Here is a 24,860-nt window from a genome sequence, read left to right as displayed (position 1 = left end):
CTTTAAACCGTACAAGAGCATGAGCTCTGACTGTTAATATATTGATTGCACTGGCAATAAGTTGTGTGCCGCTTTAAATATGCATATTTAAGACAGATTAAAGCACACTTAAACCCTGAGCTTAAAGTGTTGTATTTTTTGTTTTTTTTGCTTAATAAAGCAAGCAGTGTAAATCAGCTTGTGGCGGGGGCGTTGGCAAGCATACGCATGGTCAACGCTTATAGGAAAACAACAACAATAAGAACAACAACAACAGCATGAACAAAAAATAATACATGGGACATATCGAGCAGAGTGGAAATGCATGCGCTAGAGCAGAGCAATAATATCACCACATGCATGCATATTGTACATACACACATCGATATATATTTTTTGGGCTATTGCCAGCCTGCTCGCACACTGTCGTCTGAGTGGACGACACGACGACGACGACGACGACGAGTGGTTGACATGCGACGTATTTGTGTGTTTGCTGACCGAGCGACCGACCAAAGCGAACCGAACGAACGAGCGAGCAGAGCAGAGCAATACAACCATCACACAAACACACACACACACACACTCATACACCTGCACGCTCACGCACCTTTTTGCTGGCTCTCCCGCTCTCTCTCTGCTCTGCACTGCTCTGCTCTCTGGCAATCGGCCACAGCGTCACATGCAGTGTCATTTGCTCGCCAACCAAAGAGCGCGCCACTGTGCACGCGCTCTCTCTCTCATGGGGCCAGCTCTGTGTGATATGTATGTGTGTTGGTGTGTGTGTGTGTGTGTGTGCTTGTGAGTGTCGTGCCATTAGCCAGTCCGCGTGTGACAGAGCTAAAACGAGTTGGCCCCATCATTTGTTCGAATGAAATGGCAATGGCCAAGCCAATTCGTTGTCGCTCTATCGACGCCGGCTGCGCTGCCGTCGTTTTGTCTTCGTCTCATTATGGGGCCACAGCAATGTTGTTGTTGTTGTTGTCGTCGTCGTCGTCGTCACACGTTACTTGCTCTTGCTACTGTTGTTGTTGTTGCGTTTTTCGTTCGTTCTTTTTAAAATTTTTGTCATTTGATGTCTTGTCCACTGCTGCCGCTGCTGCTGCTGCTGCAGCCAGCAAAACAGCGACGGCGACTGCGACAGCGACTGTGACTGTGACTGTGACTGCGAGAGCTGTGTGAGTGTGTGTCCGTCTCTTTTTAGTAAACACCAATGAATGCCCTGCCTGTCTATCTGTGTGTGTGTGTGTCTCTCTGTCTCTGCATGTGATGTTTGGCTAGGTGTATGTGTATGTGTGTGTGTGTGTGTGAGCACACCTCTTGCTTTTGCGACGGCAACGACGACGACGACGACGACTTTGCTTTACTGGCTATGCGATTGCGCCACAAATTTCTATGTGTATGTGTGTGTGTGTCTGTGTCTGTGTGTGTCACATGAAACGACACTTTAACATGGGGGCGATTTTTGCTGTCTCCTGCACCAATAGTATTTGAGCACCGCTCTTTGGTGACAAAGACGCAAAGAACCGACGTCTGCTGCTTCTTCTTCTTATATACAAGCAAGCTTATACATAGATGTGCATATGTATGTGTGTGTGTGTGTGTGTGTGAGGTTGACTTAAATATGTATTTGAAGGCGCTTTAAATGCTTGTCCTTTTGATAGCTGCATTAACATAAGCTTAAGCACACACACACATACACAAACATATACGCCCCCTCACTCACACACACACACACCAACACACACACACATGCTATCAATTACCGCTTTTTGCCAACTGACCATCGCAATACTCAGCTTGCGGCAACTTTCGCAGGATCCAAAAAGGACTCAAATGATGTTAATGAAGCACAGATGTAGCTGAAAGACAACAACAACAACAACAAAAAGCGCTTCCAGCGCATTAATTGAATTCGAAAAGCCAAAGGCACAGCATCCAGCTTTCATTTTACCAGAAAAGATTTCGAATTACTTATAGATAATTAAATGAAAAAAAAAACACATTTTTTTTTAATCTTTATGTATTACATTTCTTATACACTTTTATTTCAACATATAAGATTATTTAAATTACATTTTTCATCAATTTGAAATTGCTTTTCCATTTGTTGTAGTATTATTTATAAATAATTAAGTGAACCTAAAAACATTGTCTCAGCAAATTGTGTAATTTACCAAATTTGCCAGGAAAAGATTTCAAATTATTTATAGATAATTAAATGAAAAAAAAAACACATTTTATTAAATTTCTATGCATCAAATTTTTTATTATATACTTTTACTTAAACATTTAAGATTATTTAAATTTCATTTTTCGTCAATTCTAATTCGAATATTTGTTCTAATTCCGTTTCTTATAGAATTATTTATAGATAATTGTTTGAAAACGAACATATTTTCATATCTTTATGTATTTATTTTCTTATATACTTTTATGATTATTTCAATTCAATTCTGCGTTCATTTTAAAAAAATGTCCATTGTCGAATTATTTACAGATAATTAAGTGAAAAAACACATTTTCCCATTAAATTTTGTAATTTACCAAATTTGTTAGGAAAAGATTTCGAATTATTTATAGATCTTTAAATGAAAAAAAAGTACATTAATTTTATTATGTAATTTTTAAACATTACAAATTATTAAATTTGGCCTCAATTTTATTTACTTACTTGTTTACTTACTTTTCGTACTTATTTTAATAAACTTATTATTTATTTGCTACTTTAATACTTTCATCTCTAAGAAGTTTCTCTCTTAAAGACATTTTATTACCAAAATTATGAATTTGTCGCACTTATTTTAATCAGTTTATTATTTATTTGCTATTTTTCCACATTTGTTTCTAAAGAGTTTTTCTTTTAATGACTTGAAGAGTCAACGTTTAACATAATTCCTTTCTTTATTACACACTTGAACTATTTATGAAATTATTTACAGACGTGATTTATGTTTATTTTCTTTCATTGCGCAATGCTATAAATAAATTATGTACAATTCGTGCATTAATTATGCTTTAAAGATCCATTAAATTACTCAAAAATATGTTTCACGCTAAATCTTCACACTTCATTTAAAGAACAGAAAATTTATGTAAATTTTTTTTTTGGCATTCGCATTGACAGCAAAAAGGGAAAAGTTTAAAACAGTTTTCAATGCGGCAACAAATTCAAAGATTTTAAAATAAATACAAGATTTTAGGAGAGAATATAAAATCACGTACATTTAAGTACAATGCAAATTTGAATGGTATTAAAGTTCATTTCTGAAGGTATTTCAAATGTGGGAATGTTTCACATTTAAGAATCTGTTTTTATTTTCAGTAGTTAACTAACTTTTTGACTTAATTTTGTTCTAAAAATAAATTTAATAATAATAATATATAAAATGCAAATATCAAATGAGGAAATTTCTTCATATTCAGAAATGTGTTTTTAGTTTTGTACAAAAATTAGTTTGCATAAAAATAAAATTCATACCAAGCTTTAAAGTTTTAAACATTACAATGCAAATATCGATGATATTGAAGTTCATTTTGTAAGATATTTCAAGTTTGGGAATTATTCATATTTAGAATTTTGCTTTTATATTTTTAACTTTTTGGTTAAGTTTTGTTCTAAAATTTAATTTTCATAAAAATAAAATACCAAATTTAAATGTTTTAAAGTACATTCATAAATTTAGTAAAGTGTTTTGATATTCTTGAGTTAACTAAATTTTTGTTTTCGTTTTGTGCTAAAATTGATTTTCATCAAAATAAAATATATACCAAACTTTAAGGATTTAAATTACCATACAATTCTTAAAATATTTCAAAGGTTTAAATTTTAAAAATGTGTTTTTCTATTCTTTATAGTCAACTAACTTTTTGATTTAGTGTCTTAAAAAAAGTTGATTTTAATAAAAGAAGTCTTAAAGCACATTTATTAATTTAGAAACATGTTTTTATATGCTTTAGCTAAGTTTTTGCTTAAGCTTTGTTTTCCAATTAATTTCAATAAATATAAAATATATACCAAAATTTTAAAGTACATTTATAAATTAAGAAATGTGTTTTTTTATACTTAAGTTATTTAACTTGTTGATTTACTTTAACTCAAAAATTTATTTCAATAAAAATAAAGTTTCAAAAGTACAAAATGTAATAAAAATCAACTCTATAAAACTACACAAATAATAATTGTTTAGTATGCGAAATTATATATTTATAATTCTTGAATTGAGTTGAGTGGGAATTGATGCATTCAGTGTTGTGTGTATGTGTGTGTGTGTGTGTGTGTGTATAAGTATGTGTTGGAGGCTCATGTCTGCTCTTGTCTAGACCTGTCGAAACATGCGAATTTCGAATGTTTTTCAATGGTCTGTTAACTTTTTGCATTTGAGCGTAATCTAGATGTTAGACGAAGTCTCTTCTCCCCCCCTCCTCCCCCTTCTTATGAGAGGAGGCAACAAATATAGTGACCCAAAAAAAAAAATGATAAATGAAATGAGACTTGACTTTGTTTTTTTTTGGTGAAGACAATCAAAAGGTCGTCAAAAGTGAATACGACAAAAGGTAAAAGGTGACTATTAGGGGGGACATCGAGATGGAAATAGACGCAAATCAACACTTTCATTTGGATTCGTATTCGTATTCGGATTGAATTCGTTTCATTTCGATTCGTTTCGATTCCTTTCACTTCACTTCTCTTGTTTTGTTAGCGCTGTGATTTTTGTGTGTCGCTTTCATTAATCAAAAAATTGGCCTTTATTCAGTTTTTTTTTTCTTTCTGTTTTTTTGAGATAAATAATTGCTATCTTATTATGCCGATTGTCGTTGCTGTCGTCGTCTGTCCTTTAACCCCCCGGCCCCCTCCTTCTACTCCTCCTCTTCCATCTCTTTTGACGTGTCCCGTCCCTGTTGCGTCTCCAGCCCTGAGCTAATGTCCAAGTTCTTTATAAACAGCACGGCGCCCTTTGTGAATGTTGCACGAATCGAAATCGAAATCGATCAATCATTTTTTCACACTTGGCCCAGCGTCAAGTGTGAGAAAGAGCAAGCGAGATAGAGAGAGAGAGAGAGAGAGAGAGGGAGAGGGTACATTACGTTACATGCTCGATTTTGTTATGATTTTTGTATGACCATATTTCTCCCTCTCTCTCTATCGCTTCGAAATCAGTGTGACCGCACCTTGTACTTGACTTCGTGTCAATAAATCGTTTTTTTTCGTTCGTTTCGCTCTCAAGTTGAAAAATACAATTTACGCCGACACAAATGATATTAAAAATCCATTAATAATCTGTGTAGTCCACATCGATTAGGTCGTCGGATTCTTTGTTCCCCGCCGCTCCCCGCTCCCCGCTCCCCGCTCTCCGCTCTGTATTCCTCTTTTGACCTGCACAAACCCCTTGACCGCCCTCGCCCCGAGCTCTGTTCTCAGATCTCAGTTCTCAGTTCTTAGTTCTCAGTCTCAGTGATTTAAAGTTCCACTTCTTGGCTGTTTAACTCTCCACATTCTCAGACAAAAGGCGTCACAACATCTCACATTTAATTGCGTTTAGTTTTTCGTTTTTGTCTCCCAGCCACGCCCACTTTTTCGTTTTTTTTTGTAGATTATTACTACTTCAGTTAACACATAAATTATTGTGCTTCTAATGATCTTTTAAATGTAGATGAAAAATTCATCAATGTGACATTGCAGAAAGTTCTTTTTTGATATCGCTTAATACTTTAAATAAAAATACTGACTTTTAAGTTAAGTAAGTACTTGAGATTGGGAAACCATTTAATTCTTTGACTTGTCAGTATTTTAATATCATTTTCATAAAATATATAACTGAATTAAGCGAGTGAAGTAATCTAAACAAAAATAAACAATTATTAAAAGGCAATATTTGAAGGAAAACAAATTAAATTAGAGAAATAAATTCCAAAGACTATCATTGAAATAATTCAATAGAAAACTAATTAAATCTTCAAAGACTATTCAAGAATTATTCATAAATCGCAAAAATAAACAAATGAGATTGTATTATGAAAGCAAAAACTCAATTTTATTATTTCATTTTTTCAATGAAATAATATTAATAAGATTTTAAATAATACCGTGAAATAAAAAATATACCAACGATATGTAAAAGTAAAGTAATTAGTACTTAAAATGGTGACTTAAATAGTATTTAATTCTTTGAATTGTCAGTATTTTAATATACCATAAGTCTAAAAGAATTATGCTTTAAATCAAATTTGATTTATGACAGAACTATAAATATTTGATAGAAAGAAAAAAAAAACCAAATGAGTTAGTATTATTTATATACCAAATAAAAGGAGCAAGGGTATAAAAAAGTAATTTAATTCTTTGAATTATCGAGTATTTCAATACTCCAATCCTAAACTAATTATGCCCTTAAGTAAACTATATATCATTAATGAAAGAATTATTGATGTACCAAACGAGTTGGTATTATTTAAATACTAAATAATAGTATCATATCAAATAAGATTAGTAAATTTTATAGGTAAACCATTTAATTCCAGTCTTTTTAATAGCACTAAACGCAAACTAATTAAGTTCTTAACTACATATATAAAAGAATAAAGAATATTTGTTAGAAAAATACCAAAAGTTAGTATTATTTAATGTCAACAGTATATAAAAAGTAAATTCTTTGAATTATCAGTAGCTCAAACAACTTATGTGTATATAAAATAGAAAAATACCTAATGACTTGGTATACTAAAATATAATATAGATGTGAATGGTATAAAACATTTAAATCTTTGAAATTATCAGTATTTTATTATCATTAACCCAAACTAATGAGTTAGTATCATATCAAATATTATATTTGATATATATTCTTGTTGGTAAAGCATTTAATTCAGTATCTTAATATCATAAACCCGAAACTCATTAAAGTACTAAACTACATAAATTTAATTTATAAAAGAATGATGAATATTTATTAGAAAAATACCAAAAGTTAGTATTATTTGATGCCAATGGTATATAAAATGTAAATCCATTGATTTCACAGTATTTTAATATGATAAACCCAAATTAATTATAAGATAGATAAATACGTAAATATTATATGATATATATTCTTGTTGGTAAAGCATTTAATTTAGTATCTTAATATCATAAACCCAAAACTCATTAAAGTACTAAACTATATTTCATTTATATACTTGAGAGAGAAACCTTTCCCCATTTTGTAGTTGTTGTTGTTGTATTTTACAGCAATGATATCATACTTTTTTTGGTTGAGGGATTTGAAATGGCGAATGGTTTGATTTACATGATGATGAAGTAGAACTCATGGAATTATTGTTGTTGTTGTCGTTGTTTTTTAGGGGTAAGTTATCTAAAATTTGATATCCATGGCATCGAAATCGAGGGCAGCTCTTAAAGAGCTTGGCAGCTGCCAGCCAAAGAGTTGTTGTGCTAGTTGGACTGGAAATGAGTGTGCCGTAGAGGGAGGGGAAGAGGGGGGGGGAGGTTATTCATAATCCAAAATGGTTGAGATTTGTTTACATGGAGAGTTTGATATGTTTTTTTATATGAGTGGGTGGATGAATCAAATGCGAAATGCAACCTGGCAATTTTTTTGGTCGCTGGGTCACGCAGAATATGAACGTGAATAGATGTGAATATGTGTGTGTGTGTGTGTGTGTGTGTGTGTGTGTGTGTGTGCTTTGGTGGTGTAATTATCGCTGAGCGCCCTTCGCACACAAATTTCTCAATGAATGCGTGAAATCTCAGTGGAAAAGGGAAAAGGGAAGGGAAGCGTTCGCCACAGCCTATTGCACAATTTCAGGTAGTCAATACACAAATATATATATATTATATATATACGTATATAGAGTAGTTTGCATTGTTCGTCTGTTGCCATGAATATGGCACATAATGTGCCCAATAATTAAGTGAAAGGGTTACAATGGCTTCATGAGAACTTTGCTGCCAACCGGGTGATAAAATTTTTGCTCGAAAAAGGGTTTTTAACATGTCCTCGTTGTCGTCGTCGTTGTCGTGGATATTTTCATAATGGCCGACACACAGCACTCGTTAAAAATTGCGAGCTATGTTTTATGACTACTTTATATATGGCACCCAGGTATGGGACAACAAAAACAGGAGACAGGATGCAGCCAGGACCAACAACATTGAGTTGTAGTTCAATGAAGAGATGCCGCCGTTGCTGCTGTGTTAAAGGGTTAAGTCTCTAAGTAAGCAAAAGGAGGCCAAACTCTATTAATGAAGCTCAATAAAAAAACACGCAGAAGCACAATAATGAGTGAATAATAAACGAAGAAGAAGAAGAAGAAGAAGACACGTTGAAGGATATTTAATGCATTGCATTGTGCAGGTACTTAACAGTATCAGTGTACTCACTCACAGTATTCACACAGTATTCACATATATTCACATTTATGGTCCGCACATCGTCATCATCATCATCAGCAGCGGCTGAACACACAATGAACTTCCATTTACCATTTACCTTTAAGTTTCGTCCTCGTCAAGTTATGACTAGAAGTATGCTCAAACATGAATGAATAAATGAATGAATGCCAGCTTACTTGACGCGTCTGTGTCTCACTCTTCCTCTTCCGCTGCCTCTTCCTCTTCCTCTCCTCTGCTGTTACACTTGCCTCCTGAACCTTAAATGCTTTCAACTTTCCTTTCTAATCAATTGCCAGCAATATATATTTTTGGTTATCTCTCATGTTTCTCAGCTTATAACTATTTCAATTTTTATTTATTTATTTAAAAGCTTAGTTATTAAATTAATTCTAACACTATTGGTAAAGCAACAATAGCTATATATATAACATTTTAATTAATTTCTTTTTTATCATTTCATTTTATTTTTGCTCATTTTGTAAATATAGAAATGTGATTTTGTTGCCCTTCATATTGAAATTTGCAAGATTAGCTGCAATTTATAACATTTTATTTTATTTGATATTATTTTCTTTTGTTTTTCATTTTATTTGATGAATTTTGTGATGTTTTTTTTTTTATTTTTGCCTATAACTCTTTAAATTTTGTAAAAATATGATTAGAAATGTAATTTTGTTGCCGTTCATATTAAAATTCTCATGACTTGCCATAAATACAATTTCTTTCATTTTAAATTATTAATAATGACATTTTGCTCATTACTCTTTAAATTTTGTAAAAATATATTAGAAAGCTAATTTATTTGGCGTTTGTATTGAACTTTGCAAGATTAGTTGCGAGGTGTAAATTGTAAAATATACCAAATTAATATACAACGAAAATACTAAAAATATACCGAGTGTTATATATTGGTATATTGGTTTAGTCCCACATTGAAAGTATGCCAAAAAAAAAACATACCACAAAAATACTAAAAATATGCATAGCATAGTTATAGATTCAAAATATACCAAATAGTGCAAGATATACCAGATTGTCAGACAAAGCTACTAAAATTAGTATTTATGGCTTTTTTTTTCATACAAAAAAATTTCTTAAAATTTTTCATCTGATCGCAATCAAATTTTCAGGAATCATATAGACTAAACGATAATAAATACATTTGTAACAAAAATTCTCAAGCTGTAAAAATACTGTAATTATTCGATTAATTCAATTTGCAGGGGGGCGAAACTGGGCGTGGCCAAATATTTCAAATATGTTCATTTAGAATGCGACTTTCATATGAAATTCTGATGAATTTCAAATGAAGTATTAACTAAAATTCATTGTTTTACATAGATCTTCATTTAGTATTAAGTTTTATACTTATATTTTTGATGTAAATACGATCAAATTTAACCAGTTCATGAATCGAATTATATTATTCTTTTGGAGAGTAAATTGTTTTCAATTCAAAATTACAAACACGATTTCTAGTTTTCTCGTTTGGACATCAACTTAAACATTTGGTTTTATTCAATAGTAAACTCGAATTAATTTTTGGTTAAGAGGGCAAATTAAATAATTAAGAGTGAATGGAATCGTTGAGGCGCGTTGAAGGAACAGATCCATTTACCATGTTCTGTGGGTGGGCGAATATCATCTCAATTATCATGATGATCAACATGATGATTATGATTATGATTACGATTACAAGCCGATCATTGTTTGGCAACGGAAATCGTAGATCTCTTCATCATCAATAATAGATCGTAACATCTGCACAAAATATGCAATCATAATATTTTTTTGAGAGCAGAATGCAGAAGGAGAAAAATGCAACACAATGCGATGAGTTTATAATCCAAAAAACCCAGTTACCGAATACCTTCTCAATGTTGTTGTTGCTGTGGTTGTTGTTGTTGTAGTTTTTGTTGTTCTAGTTGTTGTTGTTGGTGTTGTAGTTTTTGTTGTTGTTGTTGCCTGTTGCAGTTGCATTTTGCTGTTGTAATTGCATTTGCTGTTGCATTTTGCCATTGTCCGCGGAGTTTTGCCCTCGCAGCATCTCTCTCTCTCTCTCTCTCTCTCTCTCTGTCTCTCTCTGTCTCTCTCTCTCTGTCTCTCTCTGTCTCTCTCTGTCTCTCTCTCTGTCTGTTGTAATTATGGCGTAATTGCGCATTGTTACAAATACTGCGAGTGCTAATCCTTGAGCTCTATCGACTTTCTCCATCTCGCCATCTTCAGTTACCAACAAAACATTTCAAACGGACAACTGGAAAACTGAAAACTAATAACTGAAAACCACATCAAAGACCAATGACGACCACACCCAAAGTTACATATTCACATTTCAAATCTCATTTAATTCAATTTTTACAATTATCCCAAATGGAATATATCGCATTATATTTTTCAAACATATTTTGTATTTCATTTAATTTAAGTTAATTTCTTTACAATTTTGTTGCAATCTTTTTCCACTTAAATTCTATATTTTATACACCACAATTTCATTTTTAATTTATGTATTTTATTTGAAATTTATTTGATTTACTATAATAGACCAAAAAGTGCAAATTATACCAGATTTTCAGGCAAAGCTACTAAAATTAGTATTTAGGGCTTTTTTTTCCATACAAAAAAATTTCTTAAATTTTTCATCTGATCGCAATCAAATTTTCAGGAATTATATATAAACGATATTAAAAATTTTTATACCAATAATTCTCAAAATTCTCTTCGGTTTATATAGTGTTGTTTAGGTTACGTTATCTTATGTATTCGAAATCTACTATTTAATTTATATTATATATACAACATTATATATTTAATATTGCTTGATATTTTTTCCATTTAGTTTTTAATATTTTTGCCATTCAATTGCAGTCTTTATTATAAATTTAATTCATTTGAACAACTTTATTTCAACTTTGTTCAGTTTAGAAATTTACTCATCTTAAAAACACAACAATTCGGTATTATTCTTAAAATATACTGAATAATATGCCACAAAAATACTGCATTAAAATAAATCGCATAAAGTATATATATTCTTGATCAGGGTCAACAGTCGAGACGATCTAGCTTTGTCTAACAATCTGGTATGTTTTGCCTTCTATGGTATATTTGGAGTATAGTACTTCCATTGATATACCAAATATAGCCGTTGGTATATTTGTAGAATTTGATTTTATATTTATTAGCGGGTATCTCACAGTCGAGCACACTCGACTTACTTGTTTTACTGAGTCTCATTTTTTTGCTATTATCATCTAAATTAAATAATTTTCTTTTTAATTCAAACTATTTCTATAAAATGTATAAGCAGCATTTTGCTATTTTCATTTTTGTTCGCCATCTTTTACAAGTTAAAACTCTGCTAGAACTTTGCACTTTTTGAAGCTTGGCAAGTGCAACTGCAACTGCAACTGGCGAGGCAAGTGAGGCAAGCTCTTGCCTCTTGTTGTATCTCCACTTGCATTCAGCTCCACTGCGTTCTCTCTCTCTCTCTCTCTCTCTCTATATATATAGTATATATAAATAAATAGAGACTGGAAGAGTGAGAAGGAGGGGGAGAGGGAGAGAAAAAGAGAGATGGACACTGATAGCGATAAAGCTGAATAGTTGCGGCTGTCGCCTAGTTAAAGGGCTACTCGGTACAGTGGAGCCTGACTAAAGCTAGCTTGAGTTTTTATACCCGTTACCCATAGGGTAGAAGGGTATTATAACTTTGTGTCGGCAGGAAATATATGTAACCGGTAGAAGGTGGCATCTCCGACCCTATAAAGTATATATATTCTTGATCAGCGTCAACAGCCAAGACGATCTAGCCATGTCCGTCTGTCCGTCCGTCCGTATGAAACACTGGATCTCAAAGACTATAAGAGATAGAGCTATAATTTTCGACAGCATTTGTTATGTTTGCACGCAGATCAAGTTTGTTTCAAATTTTTGCCACGCCCACTTCCGCCCCCGCTAATCAAAAAACTCGAATAACAAGCGTAACTTTAAAGCTACAGCTGCGAATTTTGGTATATGCAATAATAACTATAGTAGTTATCATTCCTGAAAATTTGATTCCTGATAAAAATTGTCGAAGTTATTAAAGAAATACTTTTGTATGAGTAAAAACGCCTATTTACTGGGGGTCTTACTTGATTTGGCTGACTATGTGGTATATTGTGCCGTCTATGGTATATTTTGAATGCGGTACTATACCGATATACCAAATATGCCCTTTGGTATATTTTTAGTATTTTTGCAGTATATTCGGTATATTTTGAGAAAAATACCGCAAAATGTATTTCTTTTATTCGAAATGGGTAGCTGGTATCTCACAGTCGAGCACACTCGTCTGTAGCTTTCTCACTTTTTTTTATTTATTATAAGGCTTAGATTATAAATTATCTTATAACCTAGCATAAATTTACTAGCGCTGACTGCTTTGGCCTTTGGCTAGGAATGAGTAAATGCTTGGGTCTTGGCGCCTCTGGCTTGATGGACGTTTTAGGCAGTTTTCACTGTTAGCGGAGACTCGCCAAAAAAAAAAGAAAATGTTCAACTGGAAATTCGCAGCGTCCTTCATTTTGTGAGTGTGTTTGTTGAGTGCCACACGCTGCAACCGTGTGTGTGTGTGTGTATGTGTGTGTGTGCTGCCACCACTTCAGTTCACCACTTAAAAATGTGTTGTGGCAGCAGCTCTCATCTGCCTCGCTTCTGTTCCTCTTCCTTTCTGTTCTGTTCTTATGCTGCAGCATCGCATGTCGCGGTGCATAATTAAAAACTGTAAACCACACAAATAATCCCTTGATAGTAGCATAGACAACAACAACACGAACAACAACAACAAGTCGTAGATCCAACAATGGCAAATTCAAAATGGGGTTGTTCCATCATTAAGACTACTTTCCATCATCATCATCATCATTATCCTTTTTCGTCATATGAACTCAACGATCTCAGATTCTTTTTTGTTTGCTCTGCTCACTATCTCTATCTCCCTTTCCCCCTCTCTCACTCTCTCCATCCAAGTCAAGTGAGAGGGCGCAACCTCTAATGTCCTCTAATAGTTTTCTGCCAACCTATGAGCAATTATTCTACCCATCTCTCTCTCTCGGTCTCTCTTTGTCTGCCCGCCTCTGTCTCTGTTTCCCAAGGGAGAAACCTACCCCAAAAAAGTAATGCATAATTATTACGACTTGATGTGTGGTCGTCGTCAACAACTCCCAATTTTACATGCCTCTCAATGCCTGTCGTTGTCTATGTCAGTGTGTGTGTGTCTCTATGTGTGTGTAACTGAATGTGTGTGTCATTATAATCATTATAATCATCATGCAACTGGCATATCAAATCACAAACAACGCTTCAAGTAATTCAACAAATCACACACAAAATAATTGTCTAGGTTAGTGACAACAACTAAATTATGAAATTTGGAATTAAAAAAATAAGAATTATAATTAGTTTAGCTGCAATAGTAACAATTATTAAAGTTCAGAAATTAGGATAGAGATAGAATCCGAAATAAAAATATAAATTCAATTCAAGGAATAGAAATTAATAATACTAAATTAGAAAAATAACTAGTCGAGCTACAAATAGGAACAAAAATGCAAATTCAAAAATAAGGGAGAAAAAATATAAATTCAAAAATAAGAAAAATAATAAGTCATCTTTCAAATAGGAACAAAAATGCAAATTCAGAAATAAGGGGGAAAAAATATAAATTCAAAAATTAGAAAAATAATAAGTCATCTTTCAAATAGGAACAAAAATTGAAATTTAATAATTCAGAATAAAATAAAAATTAAGAAATAAGGAAAATAATTAGGTAAGTCTCAATAGGAACAAAATTTCAAATCAAGAAATAATGAAAAAAAAATGGGAATCAAGCAAATACGATTTTAAATAAAAGCAAAATATTGACATACTTAATTTCAAATATATTATAGAGTACAAAACATACTACGTTGTCAGACAAAGTACGTTTTTACGCTTTTTAAAGTAATTCTTACTTTTAAAATTGATCTGCTTGCTAATATTATGTCGAAAATTATATCTCTCTGAGATCCAGTGTTTCATACGGACGGACGGACAGACAGACGGACATGGCTATATCGTCTCGGCTGTTGACGCTGATCAAGAATATATATTCATTATAGGATCAGAGATGCCTATAAAAATACATTTCCTGGAGGCACAAATTTATAATATCCTTCAACCCTCTGCGTATCGGATATAAGAATAAAATGATGTCATTATTATTTGATGTGCTTTATGATTTATTTTTGGATTTTTTTTTCTTGGTTCTGCATTGATCGAACTTATTAAAAGCAACACATTACATTACGTGTTACATTTTCTTCTACAAATATGCATATATTATATCGTATTACATCGTATCGTACGATATAAAAAAGTTCAGCAACTTACCTCAACTTAATCTTAATGTTCGTTTTTGGTTTATCGATTAGGTATTTACAACAAATAATAAAGGAATCCAAATCAAAGCAGTTCACAAAAGCTAATTTTTAAAATAAATTCAAAGTTCTTAAATGAATTGCAATCAATAGAATTATTTAGTTTCTTTGATCTGCATTTCCTATTTATTCAAATTTCGTACTCTAAAATCAATTGCGTAAATAAAATGAATCTTGAATCTATCAAGAATGAAACTTGTTGCGAAATTTTGTTTACGAGCTGAAAATGTGAAAAGTGTAATTGAAATTGTTTTCCAAAAAGTTAAGCATAAAAACTAAAGTTATTTTTTCTGAATATCTTCGGAAAGATTGTAAAGAATACTTTAATGCAGATTACAATTGAAGCGTTGATTCAATTTAATTTATGAACTGTTAACAATTTGTCGCTGTTTGTAACTTTAATTTCTTATAAGGTAAGTCTTAAGCATCTAGACTTGGGCACACACCTGAAGTGGAAGCTGGACAGAGTCTTCATTAGAAGCGCAGCTAATTCAAGAGAAAGACAGAGAAAGAGAGAGAGAGAGAAAGAGTGAGAGAAAGTTGAATTGGGATGGGAATGAGGCGAGAGAAGAAAAAGTATTAAAATTTGTAAGCGAATTCATGAACATTTTCTTCTGGGAATTCATTAGCGTGTGGAATGGGGAACAAGGAATATAACAAGGACAAGGACCACAGCGATGAGAAGGAAGGAGGAATAAGGCTTGTTTCTATTATGTTATTCTATGACCGTACTGCCCCCGCAGCAGAGAAGAGAGGGGAAGAGAGGGATCCTTGGCTGTATCTAATTTGGCCATATTATGAATTTAACCCTTTCGTGTTTGCTGGATATTTAAACAACTGTTTGCACAAAAGTTTAGCCCAGAAGGTCTCTCTCTTTCAGCATCCTTCCATAATTCTCTCCACCTACGAAATTGATTCCACGTAATGCGTAGAACGCCTTGGATGACGACAACGAGGACAACAACGAGGACGACGACAACAGCGACTTGTCTAGCTTGTCTGCCGCAGTCTGTTGTGAAAGTGAACTTTGCTCTCCTTACCGGGAGAAGGGGAGAAGGGGGAAGGGAAGGCGACTCTTTTGGGGTTATGCCATTAATGGGGCAACCCATTACCGTGGGGTATTCCAAGCAATATTTTCATTTCCCTTCCCCCCCACCTCACTTCTTTTATGCGTTGTGTTTACCCCCTTTTATATTTTCTGGTCGCAGCGTTTTTCCTTTGTTCTCTCCGCATCTTGGTTTCTTAAGGCTTTCAAATGAGCAGCGAATTTTGCAACGTTTTGACTGTGACTTCGACTCTGCGACTCTGCGACTGCTAATGATGCCTTTTCCAGCAATTTAATTGTTAAACAATGAAAACGCTTTTGATTACAAGCGAAAACACAACGGCTCCGCAATTGTTTTTTCTCTCTTTTGGGGGGGAAGCAACTTTTTGGTTGAGCTTCGGCTTCTGCTTCTGTTTTTGTTTGCGACGCAAGGATGTTTATTAATTTTTACCTGAGGTTATCTATTTGTCGCGCTATGTTTTTATTCAGCCCTTTTTTTTTCGTCGTGGTGTTTTGTTTTGGGCTCCTTTTGGGGTTGAACGAAATGATGCTGCACTTTTTTTTTTGTTTTTGTTTTGTTGTTGTTATTCTTCGCGGTTCGCTTCCTAGTTGGATCGAATACGAATATACGCTTGATTTCCGTCGTTCTGTCTGTCCGTCTCTTAAAACAATCAAATCTCGGAAACTATAAGAGCTAGAGTTATTTAATTTGTAGACCATGTTGTTGTAAGTTTTACGCCTTAACCACGCCCACTAGCGCCTCCTTAAATTTGAATACATAAATGAAAAGTCTTATTAATCTGCATTGAATATGTTTTGCATTAAGGTTAGTTAGTGATTTGTAAATAAATGAGAAATCTTATTAGTCTGTTAGTGACACATTAAAAAATTAAATAATAATAAAAAAATAAACATTAAATTCTTCTTCTATATATGTGAGTATTTAAACAACAATATCTCTTAATATGTTTAACGTTTCTATAACAGTTTGAAAGCTTAAAGATCTTATCAAAGCTATTATACACATAAGGTGAATCGTAACTAAAAATAATATTTTTATTTAAACTATACCAAATACATACAATAATAACAAAAAGATCTGATCTCTAATATTATAATATATAATTATATGTAATAAGTGATAGAAATATATATATATAGATAAATATGTACAAGAAACTCAAATTACCCTGTAAAATATAAAATTTGTTAAAGAAATATATGATATTATAATATATAACTATATATAATAAGTGTTAGAAATGTATATATAGATAAATATGTACAAAAAACTCAAATTACCCTGTAAAATATAAAATTTTTTAAAGAAATATTTAATTATTATTATTATTTTATTATCGAATGCAATTTCTTATTACAATGAGTTGAACCAAATCGACTAGAAATATTTACTATTTTGTTTGCTTAACAGGTATCTCGTAGTCGTGCACACTCTGTCATATCTTTCTTATTTGTTTTCGTTACTTTTTTTTTTCGTTTGTACCGTACTTTTTATTATTATTTTTGGTGCTGCCCCGCAATTTTCATGCTCATTAAATAATTTCAGCGCATGAAAGTTTTTAGTCCGCCCCCTCACCTTCCATTCCCCGCACTCCCCCCCAGTCGTGCCATTTTTGTGCTTCAGCTTCAGCTTCCGCCTCCTGCTCCGTGTGCAGCTGATGAAGCATCTGTCGAGCGAGACTTGAGCCTCAGTCTGAAGCGTAGACTGCGACTGCGAATGCGTCCAAAAGGAAAAAGGCGGGCGTTAAAAAGTTTTTATTGAAAGTTGTAATTTAAATTTATTAGGTTTCACATTTTAATTAATGCGCACTTCTTCTTCTGCTGCTGCTTCTGCTTCTTCTGCTTCTTCTTCTTCTTTTGGCCTCTTCACTCTGCCAACGCTTCTTCTTTACCTATTTACTCCCACTTTGCCCACTTCCTGTGGCATCTTTTTGATGAATTCCCATTGCTGTACCAATCTATTGGATACGCTCGATGTAATGCGAAACCAAGTACAGTGAAGCCTGCCCCAAAAAACGAGTCTAATATGTGCTTAGCTGTTGATTATAGCGGGTCAGTCATACGCTTGCTTCACTGTACTTGCACAAACTATTTAAAATTGCTCTAATTACGCCTCAAACTACATTTCACTTATGCTTCAATTTGAGGAATTTTGCTATTTTAATTGCCATAAGAAAATACATATGAATTTATTTACATTATTGGTATTTTTTTGGTATTTTCGTGAGTTAATTTCAGTTAATTTTAATTAGCTTCATTGCAAATTTAAATTATTAGACGTTTCTATCACAGTTTGAAAGCTTCAAACTTATTCATAAATTATAGAATTGTAACTAATAATAATATGACATTAGTATATAGTCTATAAAAATAAGTTTATATTCAAATTATAGATTATAACCACAATATTTATGATTCCTGAACATTTTCTTAAGAAATATTTTTGTATGGGTAAAAATTGAATGCTTATGTTACTACTGGTGACAATCTGGTATATTTTAGTAATCTATGGTATGTTTTGAATGTAATTCTATATCAATATACCGAATATATGCTTTGGTACGCTTTAGTATTTTTGCGGTATATTAATTTGGTATATTTTAGGAAAAATACCGCACTGTTTTCATTAATTCGGTGGCGAATCAAAAAAATTTGTCTAGTATATTAATCTGGTATATTTTGACATTTATGGTATATTTTTCATATAGTCCGTTAACGATATGGCAAGTATTGCCTTCAGTACATTTTAGTATTTTTGCGGTATATTAATTTGGCATATTTTAAGAATATTACCGGATTGTTTTGCATTTTTCAATTTGGTATATCAATCTGGTATATTTAGACTTCTAGGTTAGTGCTTCAATGATATACCAAACATAGCCTCTTCAATATTTTGTATTTTTGAAGTATATTAATTTGGTATATTTTAGGAAAAATACCGCACTGTTTTGTATGCGATGTATGCAAAAATTTGAAACTCTAATGTGAAAAATGGAAAATCAGTATCAAATATATTATTCAAAATGTTTTAAAGAAATATTTATACTTACCACATTTGCGCATTAAAAAAAAATGTATTCGTAATTTTGAAAAATGAAAAATGAGCATCAAAATTTATTCAATATATTATTCAATAATAGATAGAAGGAAAACATTGGAAATTTTTTGAGTTTGCCCACAAAAATAGCTTATTTTATTGATATGCAATCGAGTGTATCTAATCTATCAGTAATTGTACATTAAGTCCTTGATTAACAGAGAATCAGCAAAATTACTTGACGGGGCGGTGGCCAAAAGAAGGGAGGGGAGAGTGGGAAGGAAAAAACAGAGGCATATCAATGATTAACGAAATTATGCTGACAAGGTAGCTGTGAAAAGAGCACAAGTATTTATTAATACAAATTAAGATGTTATCGTCTTAAATTGAATTGAGACCCCCCGACATAAAAAAAAAACCCTCCCCCCCTCTCCGACTCCTTCTGAAGGCAAAACAAAGGCAACAAAGGCAAAAAAATTGAGCAGCTTAATGTAGTCAAGGCGCATAAGGGAAGACGACGCCAGTTTGTTGGAGTAAAACACAAAACAAAGAAACAGAATCACACACACACACACACACACACACAAATACAAATATGTCAGCGATGGGAGGTCGACTAGGCGATGCTCTATAATTGGCCTTGAATTTCCTTATTACTTAACCCATTTCAAACTTTTGTTGTGAAAAGCTTTTAAGCTTAATTCATAATTAAATCTTCATAGCCATTTTTAAACACGATTTAAAATTGAACAAAAATTAATAAAAACAGGTTATTATTATTAAATTGCCGATTTTTAAATTTACTTAATTTTTAATTATATCTAGTAGGCATGAATCATTTAAAATCAAAACAAAGTTAAATTATTTAAATAGGTTATTATTAATAAATTGTCGATTTTAAAATCTAAATATCTTTTAATTAATAAATTACAAGTAGATAAAATGTGGATTTTAATAAATAGCCGATGCTCAAATTTATTTATTTTTTAAATAATGAATAACTAGTAGATAAAATTTGTGTTTTATTAAATAGTCCATACTCAAATGTATTTATTTCTTAATTAATAGATAACTAGTAAATAAAATTTGTATTTTTTTTCTAAGAATGTAATTTTCTGGTTATAAGAAGCTTAAATCTATTTATAAACATTCAATCAAAAATAAAATATAATTTTATTTCATGATTAGAGACTAGAGATTTGAGAAAATATAAGGATGAAATTAGTTCGGAAATATTAAATCGAGTAAAATAAAAATAAAATAAACTAAAAAACTATTAATACTGAAAATGCATAACTAGAAAGCCAATTAAAATGTTATTTTCTGTCAAGTGCAGCAAAAGCCTTTGCTAGTGCATAATGCAGAGTATAAAAGAAAAGAATACGCCAAGCTAGCAAGGATCGTAGTGAGTGGGAAGAAGAGTGTAGAAGAGGGGAGGCAACCCACGTAGAAGAGCAAAAAGCACGGCGTCCGCATGAATTCCCAATGCCAAAAAAAAAGAGCAACAAAAATGCGAAGCAAAGCAGAACAGAAATGAAGTCGAAGTCGAAGATGGCACTGAACAGAACAAAACAGAACGAATTGTAATGCGAACACAAAAGTTCACAAATTAGCAAATTTGAGAATCTCGGGGAAAAGGCAACAAAAAAAAAGAGCCAACAACAACAACAACATTAAGAACAAAACAAACACAAATAAGACCAAATAAAGCTCCAAAGGGCAGCAGCAACAGTTAAAGCAGAGCGAGTGAGCGAGAGAGAGAGAGAGAGAGAGTGAGAGCAGGCGTGGGAGTGAGTGACAAGGTGAATGAATGAAAAGGCGGTGGAGGAGGGTGAAGTGAGAGAGGGAGTGGGGAGGTAACGACATGCAAAAGGCGAAAACACAAATGTTTTCGCTAGAAATAAAATGAGTAAATGAAGAAGCAGAGTGCAGAAGAAGCAACTGTAAAAAAGATGAGTAAGAAATGAAACGTCTCGTGTCCTTGTCACTGAAGTGCCACTGAATGGGAGGCGGGATGAGGCGGGGGCGGGGGGAGCAAATACATATAAAAAACGAAGGCGAAGAAAAGGGCACCGAGGGGAAAAGCGGCAGCAATAATAAACAATTGTGCGATGGAAATCCGCGATTGTAATCCGCAATTTTTACGGCTTTTGTTGGGCCGGCGAGACAGGACGCTAAATGTGAGATGGGGACGGGGAACGAAAGCGGGGGGGGAACAGAGAGAAAGAGAGAGTAAAGGGCGGCCACAGCGTCACTTCCGTCACCATTTCACAGCGGCAATCGGCAATCGCCCAACACCATCTTTATTTCACTTCACTTTATGCTCGTTACCGGGTATAACCGACGGGCATAACAAACGGGTTTAACAGAAGGGTATAACATACGGGTATGGCAAGTGGGTATAACAGACGGGTATAATAGACGTTGAACACCCCCTTGACAAGACGAAGCTCTATTAGCAGGACAGCTAGTAGTGAACACTTTCTTCTTAAGAGAGTTGCTATTTTTAGAGAAGTTTTTTATACTTTGTGGTACATATTTGAAAAAGAAATAATCTCAACTTTTCATCATGGCTACTTTAGACACTTTAAAATGAAAAATTTTAGGATACATTAAAATTCTTTGTTTTATGTATGTATAAAATATAAATATCGCATATAAAGAAGGTTCCTAGAAACAATCTCTTACAATTTCTTATTTACATTGTTTTTCGTTTATGTTCATAATCTATTTAAGTATTGTATTTAAGTCAATTGTTCGTAATAGATTAGAATTGAAGTTTTTAAAAGAAATTTAACATAATTAAAAATTAGAATATTACTTTTGGTTACTGAATATTTATATTTCGTTGATACCTGCTACCCATTTTGAATATTCTTAAAATATACCAAACCATATACCGCAAAAATACTAAAAATATACCAAAGGCCATACCATACCATACGAAATATACCATAGAGGTCAAATAATACAAGAATTTCCGCCAAAGCAGATGAAACCCGATTGTAATAGGTGTAATTTATAATATTTTTTAAATGACTGTTAAAATTTTTATCCCATCGCAATAAAATTCACATAAATTATAGTTATTACAAAAAAAAACATTACTTTAAAAACTATAAAAACAAGTCTTAGACATATTTTTGTACTTTTGATTAGACGCTTAAAATTAAAAATTTTTACAGAAATTTGAATTCTCCTTGTTGATTGAACTTTCCGAGCAGAAATTTGAATTCTTCTTTTATAATTTGATTTTTAATTTTATTTGTTTTTATTTGTTAAACTGCTACATCAGGTATTTGATAGTCGAGCAGTCTCTTTTGTGGCTTTCTTACATGCTTTTCTCTGCTTCCCTCATTTTTTGTTTCGTGAAAACAATCGCAACGCAATCTGGCAACAACAGAGTGAAAACAACGGGAGCAACGAGCAACAAAAGTAGCGGCAATAATACCACAACAACAACAACAACAACGGTTGATTGACTAAGTGACTGTTGCAAGGCAGGGCTAAAGGGGGAGCTCAAAGGGGGTTGGGGGTGTACAACACCGTGGGGCAAGCTAATCCAAGGCGCAGCTATTGCTGATGTCCCTGCCATGTCCCAGCTCTCTGGGCATTGTTTGCTGTAACTGCGGTTGCGGCTGCTGTGGCTTCTGTTTCTGTCTCTGTCTCTGTCTCTGTGCACCTGCAACAAAAGCATTGTGCGGCATTGTCTCTATAGCTTCTGGGTTGATCTGTTTCTCTGTTTCTGTGTTGTGCGACGTCAATTGTCGCCTCAATAAGTTGCAATTCCAATAATCAACGAAGCATTCTACATAAATTCCAATTCCGATTTCGATTCCGATTCCGGGAGGAATCAAAGCGGGAACGTGAACGGGAAAGGAAAGCGGGAAAGAGGGAACAAAAACGGGATAAAGTTGAACACAATGGCCGCAGGGGCTGCAACCACTGGCGGCGTTTTTGCCAACTGTAAATTAACCCCATGCCATATGTGTGTGTGTGTGTGTGTGGGATTGTATTTGCCTGTCGAACAACCAACTGACGAACCAATGAGAACCCACCACCCGATGGCATTTTGTCAAACCCTTTTTTTTGATATCACATTTGAAAACGTGATTTGATCATTTTTGAAAGCCACCAATGAATGCAATTTTTTGTCATATTTTATGAAAATGATAACAACATAGAATCTAGTATATGAATTATAGTTAGTTTAGGATTATTAGGAATAGTACAAAATTGTACTCACATCTTTACTTTACATCAGAATGAGACACAGTTTAAGACAAGCAATATAGAACGCATAGAAAACAAGTAAGAGAGCTACAGTCGAGTGTACTCGACTGTGAGATACCCGCTACCCATTTTGAATAAAAGCAATATATTTTGCGGTATTATTCTCAAAATATACCAAATATACTTCAAAAATACTAAATGGTATTGTGGTATATTGATATAGTACCGCATTCAAAATATACCATAGGCGGCTCAATATACCAGATTGCCAGCCAAAGCAACTAAGACCCCTAGTAAGTAGGCGTTTTTGCCCATACAAAAGTATTTCTTTAATAACAATTTTTATCTGATCGCAACCAAATTTTCAGGAATCATAACTACTATAGCTATTATCATATATACCAAAATTCGCAACTCTAGCTTTAAAATTACGCTTGTTATTCGATTTTTTTGATTTGTGGGGCAGAAGTGGGCGTGGCACAATTTGAAACAAACTTGATCTGCGTGCAAACATAACAAATGCTGTCGAAAAAAAATTTTAGCTCTATCCCTCGTAGTCTCTGAGATCTAAGTGTTCATACGGACGGACGGACAGACGGACATGGCTATATCGTATCGGCTGTTGACGCTGATCAAGAATATATATACTTTATAGGGTCGGAGATGCCTCCTCCTTCCTGTTACATACATTCCCTGTTACTCGAAAGTTTTATCTTTTGAAAGGATTTGATGTCGTCTACAGCCAATAATGAATGCAAATTTTTGTCATATTTTATGAAGCGATATATGAAATATGATAATAATATATAATTTATTAAGAAAAGGAAAAAAAAATTATTTATTGTAACTTATGTACAATATGAAGATAGAGCAACCGAGACCTTCAGATTGGTTTTAGTCTATTGTACATTTTTTTTGGCTTAGCAATAAAAACATAGCAAAAGGAATGAATAATAGTTAGTTTAGGATTGTTAGGAATAGTACAAAATTGTATACACATCTGAATTACTTAATAGAACGCATAGAAAAAAATTGTACAAGTTTTTTACTCGAAAGTATTATCTTTTGAAAGGATTTACTGTCATCTATAAATACCAATCATTGCAAATTTTTGTCATATTTTATGAAAATGATAACAACATATAATCTAGTAAAAAAGTCAATAAAAGTATGAATAATAGTTAGTTAAGAATTATTAGGAATATTACAAAATTGTATACACATCTGAATTACTTTATGTCAGAATGAACCAAAGTTTAAGAGCAGATAGTATAGAAAGTGAAACAAGTAAAAAAGCTACAGTCGTATTATTCTGAAAATATTCAAAAATAATATACGGCAAGAATACTAAAATATAATAAATGCTATTTTTGGTATATTGACTACTACATTGAAAATTTACCATAGAGTAATCTGAATTACTTTATATTAGATTTAGCCAAAATTTAAGACAAGCAAAATATGAAAAGCATAGATAAATAAAATGGTATCAGCTTCTATACTCGAAAGCATTATTTTTTGTGTATGAAATTAACACTTTTTTATATTTACTTTAAAAAAATGGAGAAATCATTATAGCAATTCTACATCAAACTTTATACTGTATACTTTATCTTCGCCTCATTTATAGAGTTCAATATTTTTTTACAAATATCAATATAATATTTAACTCTATGAATGAGGCAAAGAGAC

At 32.9% G+C, this 24,860-nt stretch overlaps 1 protein-coding gene across 1 annotated transcript in view; it reads left to right on the top strand.

The window, feature by feature from the left end:
- LOC132796175 (uncharacterized) overlaps positions 1 to 24,860 on the top strand; it is a 332,334-nt gene that overhangs the window by 282,637 nt on the left and 24,837 nt on the right. The window lies entirely within an intron of this gene.

This window comes from Drosophila nasuta, chromosome X, assembly GCF_023558535.2.
Source record: "Drosophila nasuta strain 15112-1781.00 chromosome X, ASM2355853v1, whole genome shotgun sequence".
Taxonomy (NCBI): Eukaryota; Metazoa; Arthropoda; class Insecta; order Diptera; family Drosophilidae; genus Drosophila; species Drosophila nasuta.
This window is presented reverse-complemented; position numbering and strand designations above follow the sequence as displayed.